The following is a 9471-nucleotide window of genomic DNA, read 5'->3' as shown; positions in this document are numbered from 1 at the left end:
TGGCCGGCTGACCTGGTGTGATGGTTGGTTGGTGAACACTTGGCGGTACTTGCACTTGGCTGTGCTTGGACTTGAAGGTGGGATCCGGCTGGCCTAGGCCATTGGTGGTTGGTTGGTGGGTTAGCCCTTAGCTGGGCTGGCTGGCTGGCTGGCCATCGGTGGTGTGGTGTGGTGTGGTGTGTGGAGTCGAGCATCGCGCGCCGTTGCCTTCTTCGGAGTGTTGTAGGTACGCAAGTGCTTGCAATGCAAAGAGGTTGGTGATGGAGTGACATTGCCTTCACCATGGAGTTGCGGGTACTTAGGTACTTGCAAGGAGATGGTGGTATGGTGGTGTTGCGTGTGTGGTGTTCGATTAGAAAGATATAATTTCTAAGTCCGGATTAGTGCTGTCAGTGGGGCCGCCGCTAACAGGTCCTGCACGGCCACCGTGGGGCTTGACTTGGCGCTATTCCGGACTTGGGGCGATCACGATGTCCCCGTGCGGGACTTAGAAGATGGAAGAACACAAGTACCCTTATCCCATGACTTGTGAGCGATTGGCATACGTTACCACATGAAGAGAAAAATTGGCTAAGTCCCGGATCCATATTATATGAAGAGAAAAATCGGCTAAGTCCCGGATCCATATTATATGAAGAGAAAAATTGGCTAAGTCCCGGATCCATATTATATGAAGAGAAATATCGGCTAAGTCCAGGATCCATATATAATAACCTAATAATCGGCTAAGTCCCGGATCCATATTATATGAAGAGAAAAATCGGCTAAGTCCAGGATCCATATATAATAACCTAATAATCGGCTAAGTCCAGGATCCATATATAATAACCTAATAACAGGCTAAGTCCAGGATCCATATTATATGAAGAGAAAAATCGGCTAAGTCCGAGATTGGGTCTGTCAGACATACACTTTCAAGATACCACACAAGCAAGCAAGATGGCCTATTGATGGAACCATATAATATGAAGAGAAAAATCGGCTAAGTCCGAGATTGGGTCTGTCGGAAATACACTATCAAGTTACCACACAAGCAAGCAAGATGGCCTAATGATGGATCCATATGATATGAAGAGAAAAATCGGCTAAGTCCAGGATCCATATAATATGAAGAGAAAAATCGGCTAAGTCCCAGATTGGGTCTGTCAGAAATACACTTCCAAGTTACCACACAAGCAAGCAAGATGGCCTAGTGATGGATCCATATGATATGAAGAGAAAAATCGGCTAAGTCCAGGATCCATATAATATGAAGAGAAAAATCGGCTAAGTCCCAGATTGGGTCTGTCAGAAATACACTTCCAAGTTACCACACAAGCAAGCAAGATGGCCTAGTGATGGATCCATATGATATGAAGAGAAAAATCGGCTAAGTCCAGGATCCATATAATATGAAGAGAAAAATCGGCTAAGTCCCAGATTGGGTCTGTCAGAAATACACTTCCAAGTTACCACACAAGCAAGCAAGATGGCCTAGTGATGGATCCATATGATATGAAGAGAAAAATCGGCTAAGTCCCAGATTGGGTCTGTCAGAAATACACTTCCAAGTTACCACACAAGCAAGCAAGATGGCCTAGTGATGGATCCATATGATATGAAGAGAAAAATCGGCTAAGTCCAGGATCCATATAATATGAAGAGAAAAATCGGCTAAGTCCCAGATTGGGTCTGTCAGAAATACACTTCCAAGTTACCACACAAGCAAGCAAGATGGCCTAGTGATGGATCCATATGATATGAAGAGAAAAATCGGCTAAGTCCCAGATTGGGTCTGTCAGACATACACTTTCAAGTTACCACGCAAGCAAGCAAGATGGCCTAGTGATGGATCCATATGATATGAAGAGAAAAATTGGCTAAGTCCCAGATTGGGTCTGTCAGACATACACTTTCAAGTTACCACACAAGCAAGCAAGATGGCCTAGTGATGGATCCATATGATATGAAGAGAAAAATCAGCTAAGTCCCAGATTGGGTCTGTCGGAAATACACTATCAAGTTACCACATGAGCAAGCAAGTTACCACATGAAGAGAAAGCCGGCAAAGTCCGGGAATGTTACCACATGAACTGGAAAATGGGCAAAAACCTACCTTTACAGGGAACGTGAATAAGTAAGGCTGTAGACATCGGATCGACAAGCCAAAGACTGATATGGAAAGGAAATGAGTAGTACTAGCTTTCCTGAGAGTTGCAGAGCTTAGACTGCATATGAACGGAAGTTATTAAGCGTCAAAGTCAGAAAAGTTGCCCGAAGGAACACAAGTTCCAACTTAGAGCATGAATACCGCCTAGACGGAAAGAGGTACGGCCAGGCTGAGGAATAAGAAAATGTTGGCCAACATGTTCCCTAACTATCCCCCGAAGACCGTAAAGCAATCCAACATCAACCAAGAAAGTTATAGCCCGATCAAGGAAACACCTACTTTGCACCGATATTGCACCAAATACATGTACCAAGCACCTTCGGTTGCATACCTGCAGGGGCTTACCATAGTAGGCCATGGAAGACCGATATACCGAACATAATCACTTTCTATCTCCTCGGGTGTTGGAGATAGCGCTTTGCGGTATAAATACGAAAGTTAGACCATATCTTGGTGCATCTTTTTGCCCGAGAACACAAGACCCTATCTACCAAGGCAAGAAAGTTGTGTGGGGACAAAATGTCCAAAAGTGCCCAAAGTGGCACACTTGAACCATATATTCGAGAAAAACACAAGTGTGGGCCCGAGCTAGCAAGTTGAAATGTTCTGACCGTCAGTAGCCCTAGTTGAGGTGCACTTATCATTATATGGGGCCAAAGCGCCAGCTAGTCTCCAAGTGGGCCATATGGGTGTTCTAAGGTTTGCACCCAAATGAGGAAAAAACAGGGTAAGGTACGGTGTACCTCGAATAACTCGGGCTGTGGATGGCCGAGCTAGACAAAGACATAGCGTTGGAAAGGTCTCGATGAGACCTAACTACCCTGAGAGTTTGAAGGCATAGACTTGAACGACCGAGAAGTTATTAAGTGCACAAGTGGTGAAGTTGCACCAAAGTCCGTGTTACCCGAAGTGGCACACGAACACCCAATATTCGACCAAAACACAAGTTTGCGCACGAGCTAGCGAGCTACATTGTTCTGACCGTCAGTAGCCCTTACCAAGACACGCATTTGATTATATGGGGCCAAGCCGCTAGCTCGACTCGAAGTTGGTCATATGGTTGGTTGATGGTTTGGACCGACCACGTGTTGTACCAAGTTGAGGTAACTTTCATGAATTATAACTCGGTCAGTTTGCCACCGAGCAACAAGCTACGATGTGATTTGGAATGGCCCTGAGTGGGACTATTTGGGAAAAATACGAACAGAAAATCAGCTTGTCTATGGGCGAAGCTATTAGTGAAACATATGGCAAAATGGGTCCGAAAACGAATGAAATGGGACTTGGACCAAGAATAACGGCAAGTTGGAGAAGAGATAGCAAGTTGGTGTAGAACAATTATATTTGGTGCATGGTATGACCAACAAAAAAGTATATGAGGCCAAGGTGCTAGCTGGCCTCCAAAGTGGAGATATGGGCGATCCAAAGTTTGTACCCAAGTACGAACAAGTATGGAAAAAACAGGGTAAGGTACCAAGTACCATTAATAACTTCGGCTGTAGATGGCCGAGCGAGGCAAACGGCTCACCGTTGGAAAGGTCTTGGGGAGACCTATCTACCCTGAAAGTTTTATGAGGCTGAGTTGAAAGACCACGGAGATATTAGGTGATGATGGTCCAATTCGGGGACCAAGTCGCAGGAAATGGCACTTGACCAAAATCACCCTTGGAAGGTGAATACCGGCTTACCGGTAAGAGATAGCGACTTGGCGTAGAATATTCATAAGTTGGGCGTGTAGAGACGCAACTTTCATTATATGGGGGCAACCCGGTCAGGGTGCTCCAAGTCGGTCGTTTGGTCGGTATATGGTTTGGGCCGACCACGTAGTGTACCAAGGTGAGGTACCTTTCATGAATTATAACTCGGTCAGTTTGCCACCGAGCGACAAGTTGCGGTGTGTTTTGGAATGGTCTTGAGTGGGACTATCAAGCAAAAATACAAACAGAATATCAGCTTGTCCATGGCCGAAGCTATTAGTGAAACATATAGCAAAATGGGTCCGAAAACGAATGAAATGGGACTTGGACCAAGAATAACGGCAAGTTAGAGAAGAGATAGCAAGTTGGCGTAGAACAATTATATTTAGTGCATGGTATGACCAAGAAAAAAATATATGGGGCAAAGGTGCTGGCTGGCCTCCAAAGTGGAGATATGGGCGATACAAAGTTTGTACCCAAGTATGGCAAAAACTGGTAGAGGTACCTTTCATGAATTACTGCTCAGGCTGTATGGCACTTAGCGGGACGCTTGGCTCTGGTATGGAATAGTCTTGAGTGGGACTATCAAGGAAAAATACGAACAAAAAATCACCATGTCCACGGACGAAGGTATTAGCGAAACTTAGAGCGAAATTGCGACCAAGTCGCTGGAAATGGCCCTTGGACCAAGTATACCGTCAAGGCGGTACGAGATAGCGAGTTGACGTAGAACATTTATAAGTTTGCCTACAAGAGACAAAAGTTTAGTTATATGGGGCCAACCCGCTCAGGGTTGTCCAAGTCGGTCATATGGCTGATCGAAATTTTCGACCAAGTACTGAGAAAACAGGGTAAGGTACCGTGTACCTCGAATAACTTCGGCTGTAGATGTCCGAGCGAGGCGAACGGCATAGCGTTGGAAAGGTCTTGAGGTGCTCTAGGCACCCTGAAAGTATGAGAAAGCTATCTGGAAAACTTGTGGAGATATTAGAGAAACATAGGGCCCAAAAGATACCAAGTCGCAGGAAATGGGCCCTCCATGAACACCCTAAAATCCCAATTACGGCTAAGTTGCAGGCCAGCTAGCGAAGTGAAATGTTCTAGGCATAACTAGAACACGTTAAGGCGCAACTTTTTGAATAAGAACTTTTTTCGTTATCTGGTCCCCAAAGGGGGGATATGGGCGATCCAAGGATTTTTCCAAGTTTCGGTACTTTTTACGGTATCGCTCATAGCTCCGGCTGTAAGCAAGCAAATGACAATCTAAGACATGATTTGGAAAGGTATTGAGTAGTACTAACTTACGTTAGAACACAGCGAAGCGCTATCGGTTCATGGCAAGGCCGATATAAACAGTCAAAGATGAAAAATGTTGATAAAATGAACAAAAATTACCTTGGTACGCGAATAGCGGCCAGGGATGAAGAGGTACGAAGTTGGTGTAGAACAATTATAATTAGGGCTTGGTACGCTCTAAAAGTTTGCCGAAGACCGCAAAGCGCTCAGACCCATAGAAAGTGGCCATTTGGGCCGAACAGTGCATGCAAAGAGGTGAAAATGCAAAAATTGCACTTTGTGGGGCGATTTGCGGGGGGAAGGAGGGGTCGGAGGGCAAAATGTCCCTTGACCAAAAAGTTTTATCTCGTCGAGATCTACAACATTGCCGAAGACCGCAAAGCGCTAGCTCGCAATCGAAAAATCGAGAATTTGAAAATTTTCTAAGTCTTGGGCTCCCTAAGGAAAAGTTTCAAAAATCACGTTTGTCCCCTATTTTGAAGGGGAAGGAGTCGGTTCCGGGGCATGGTGTCTTCGGCAAAAAGTCTTATCTTTTTGCGTACTTTCGACTAGTTCAATAAAAATTTTTGACCCAAAATTTGTTCGGCGGACCCCTAGGTCGAAAAACCCGAAAAAAGTCGAAAAAAGTCGAAAATGTCGAAAAATGAGAAAACCTCATATTCGGACTCTACACGAGCCCCAGATATTGAAAAGTGAAATCCGCGGTCGATTTGGAACAAAAAATTTACCTAGGCAAAGTTGTATGGAGGTAGGGACCCCTGAGAAAAAAGTTTGGTCCCGAGGCTCCTTGGACCACCAAGTCCCTAGGTCGGACCAAAATCGGAAAAAATCCGACCAAAGTCGAAAGTGTCGAAAATTTTAAAAAACCCCTTTTGGGGCCCTATGGCCTCCCTAGATAATGAAAAGTGAGGTCCGCGGCCGATCCGGAAGAAAAACTTGACCTAGGGAAACTTGTATGACGGTGGGGACCCAAAAAAATTTTGATGAGTGTAGTTTAGACAGGCCGGAAAATGTATCGGTGGTCCGTATCAAGGGACGTCTTTTAGTTCCATGGGGTGGTGGTCGTCGAACAAAGTCGCCTAGGTCGACCACCAGAAAGACCAGTCGTGTTGTAATGGATGTTTTGACCACTTTACTAGGGAAACCTAGTAGGTCGAAGCAAATTTGGGGTTCGAGATGAGTTGGTGAAAGTTGGTCCAACCTAGGTGTGCTTGGTGGAGGTTGACCATGAAAGTAGAGCATGATAGGAATGACCATAACTTTGGTTCTAGATGTCGGATCGGTACACTTGAGGCAGTTTTGGAAAGGTGAAGGCCTGCTCTAGCTATGTTTCCTACCAAGCTGAGCGCCTACTAGTGACCCGGAGGAGGTATTAAGGGTCAAAGGCAAAAAGGGGTACCCTAAAGTGCATGTGACCAAGAAAATGGGAAAAACGGTATCGCCTATAGCTCAGGCTGTATGGCTCGGATCGGAAAGCTTGGATATGCGTTGGAAAGGTCTTGACGAGCGCTAGCTATGTGTCCTACCAAGCGAAGCGCTAGGTGTTGAGCAAGTCGGTCATATTAGAGGGCAAAGGTGAAAAATGGTGGTTTAGAGGCGAAAATTCACCTTATGATCGAAAATAGCGGGCGAACGATAAGAGCTACGAACACGGCGTAGAACAATCATAAGTACGTTACCACAAGACCTAACTTTGGCCAATATAGAGCGAGAAGATCGGAGGTACCCATCAGGGTGATATGGCTGGTTCAAAGTTGGACCAAAACGAGACTTGAGAAATGGATTGAAACACGGTATCGCGAATAACTCAGGCTGTATGGAACGGATCGACAAGCTTAGATCAGTGTTGGAAAGGTCGAACCGAGCGCTAACTATAATCCCAAACAACCGAAGCGCTAAGTGTTGAGCAAAACTGAGTTATTAAGCGACAAAGTGGAAAAATAATACCAAAATGGCCAAAAATCACACAAGACCAAGAATACCGAGCAAGCGGTAAGAGATAGCGGGTTGACGTAGAATACTTATAAGTTTGCCTCTACGAGACCTAAAAGTCGTCCATAGAAAGCGAGAAGATCGGACCACTCTGGAAGGGTGATACGAGTGGTCAAAAATTAGCAAAAATGAAACATGGCTAAAATGGATTTGACTTGTGCACCATGTAGCTCCGGCTGTATGGCATGGATTGTAGAGCTAGGATATGTTTTGGAAAGGTAACACCCAGCGCTAGATACGACTAGAAGAAAGCAAAGCGCTAACTAGCATGATTTGGAAGTTATTAAGCGTCAAAGTCGAAAAATGTTACCAAAATTGAAACTCGAGTACATTGGGCCAAAAAGTACAAGTTGTGAAATTTGGACTTACGAGTAAAATACCGAGCAGGCGGTAAGAGATAGAGACTTGGTGTAGAACAATTATAAGTTGGGCATGTTATAACCTATATTTGGCCCGAACATAGTCTCGAGATCGGTGGTACCTAAAAGGGTGGTACAGGTGTTAGATGGTTTTCCCAGAGCATAAGCTCCACATGATATGGAAAACGGGAAACATCATAACTTCGGCTGTATGGCATGGAATGGAACGAACAAGGTATCGATGGAAAGAGAAAAGGTAGCGCTAACTATAATTCCTTCCAAGCAAAGCGCTAGCATGTGACCGTTTGGGTGTTATTGTGAGTCAAAGTCTGAAATTGTTACCACGAGAGGCGAAAATCCAACTAAGTCCATGAATACCGGGCTGGCGGTAAGAGATACGGCTTGGCCGTAGAACATTTATAAGTTGGCCAAGACAAGGCCTAAGTTTCGTCCATAGACGACAAGAAGATCGAAGATACCTGAAGGTGAGATATGGGCGTCCCAAAGTGGGCCTTTGAAAAAGTGACAAACTTCCCTTATAACAGCATACACCAAATATCTCTGGCTCTATGGCACCGAATAAGAAGTTGAGCTCAGCGACAGAAAGGTGATAGTCAGCGCTAAATATCATACGAACAGAGTGAAGCGCTAAAGGGAAAGGATCTTGGTGATATAAGGTGACAAAGTCGAGAAAAGTTGCCTCAAAATCATGAAAAATGTGAAAAAATGGCTAAGTCCCGGGTGCCTTAAGGGCAGGTTAATCGAATGTACCGAGCTGGCGGTACGAGATAGAGACTTGGTGTAGAACAATTATATGTTTGGCATGGCAAGACCTACATTCGGCCAATACAAAGTGAGAAGATCAAAGATACCCGCAAGGGTGATATTGGTGTCCAAAGGAAAAAAGCACTAAGTCTTGGGAAACTTATATGAAGAAAAAGGACCCTGATGGGTCATATGGGATGGATCGAAAAATCGGCTAAGTCCCAAAATGGGGATGTCAGAACTACACTCATATGTTACCACATCAAGCAAGGCAAACTTATATGAAGCAAAGGACCCTGATGGGTCATATGGTATTTTACGAAAAATCGGCTAAGTCCCAAAATGGGGATGTCAGAACTACACTCAAATGTTACCACACCAAGCAAGGCAAACTTATATGAAGGAAAGGACCCTGATGGGTCATATGGTATGGATCGAAAAATCGGCTAAGTCCCAAAATGGGGATGTCAGAACTACACTCAAATGTTACCACACCAAGCAAGGCAAACTTATATGAAGCAAAGGACCCTGATGGGTCATATGGTATGGATCGAAAAATCGGCTAAGTCCCAAAATGGGGATGTCAGAACTACACTCAAATGTTACCACACCAAGCAAGGCAAACTTATATGAAGCAAAGGACCCTGATGGGTCATATGGTATTTTACGAAAAATCGGCTAAGTCCCAAAATGGGGATGTCAGAACTACACTCATGTGTTACCACACCAAGCAAGGCAAACTTATATGAAGCAAAGGACCCTGATGGGTCAAATGGTATTTTACGAAAAATCGGCTAAGTCCCAAAATGGGGATGTCAGAACTACACTCAAATGTTACCACACCAAGCAAGGCAAACTTATATGAAGCAAAGGACCCTGATGGGTCATATGGTATTTTACGAAAAATCGGCTAAGTCCCAAAATGGGGATGTCAGAACTACACTCATGTGTTACCACACCAAGCAAGGCAAACTTATATGAAGCAAAGGACCCTGATGGGTCAAATGGTATTTTACGAAAAATCGGCTAAGTCCCAAAATGGGGATGTCAGAACTACACTCAAATGTTACCACACCAAGCAAGGCAAACTTATATGAAGCAAAGGACCCTGATGGGTCATATGGTATTTTACGAAAAATCGGCTAAGTCCCAAAATGGGGATGTCAGAACTACACTCAAATGTTACCACACCAAGCAAGGCAAACTTATATGA

This window comes from Anopheles coustani (genome assembly GCF_943734705.1).
Source record: "Anopheles coustani chromosome X unlocalized genomic scaffold, idAnoCousDA_361_x.2 X_unloc_46, whole genome shotgun sequence".
NCBI classification, from domain to species: domain Eukaryota; kingdom Metazoa; phylum Arthropoda; class Insecta; order Diptera; family Culicidae; genus Anopheles; species Anopheles coustani.
This window is presented reverse-complemented; position numbering follows the sequence as displayed.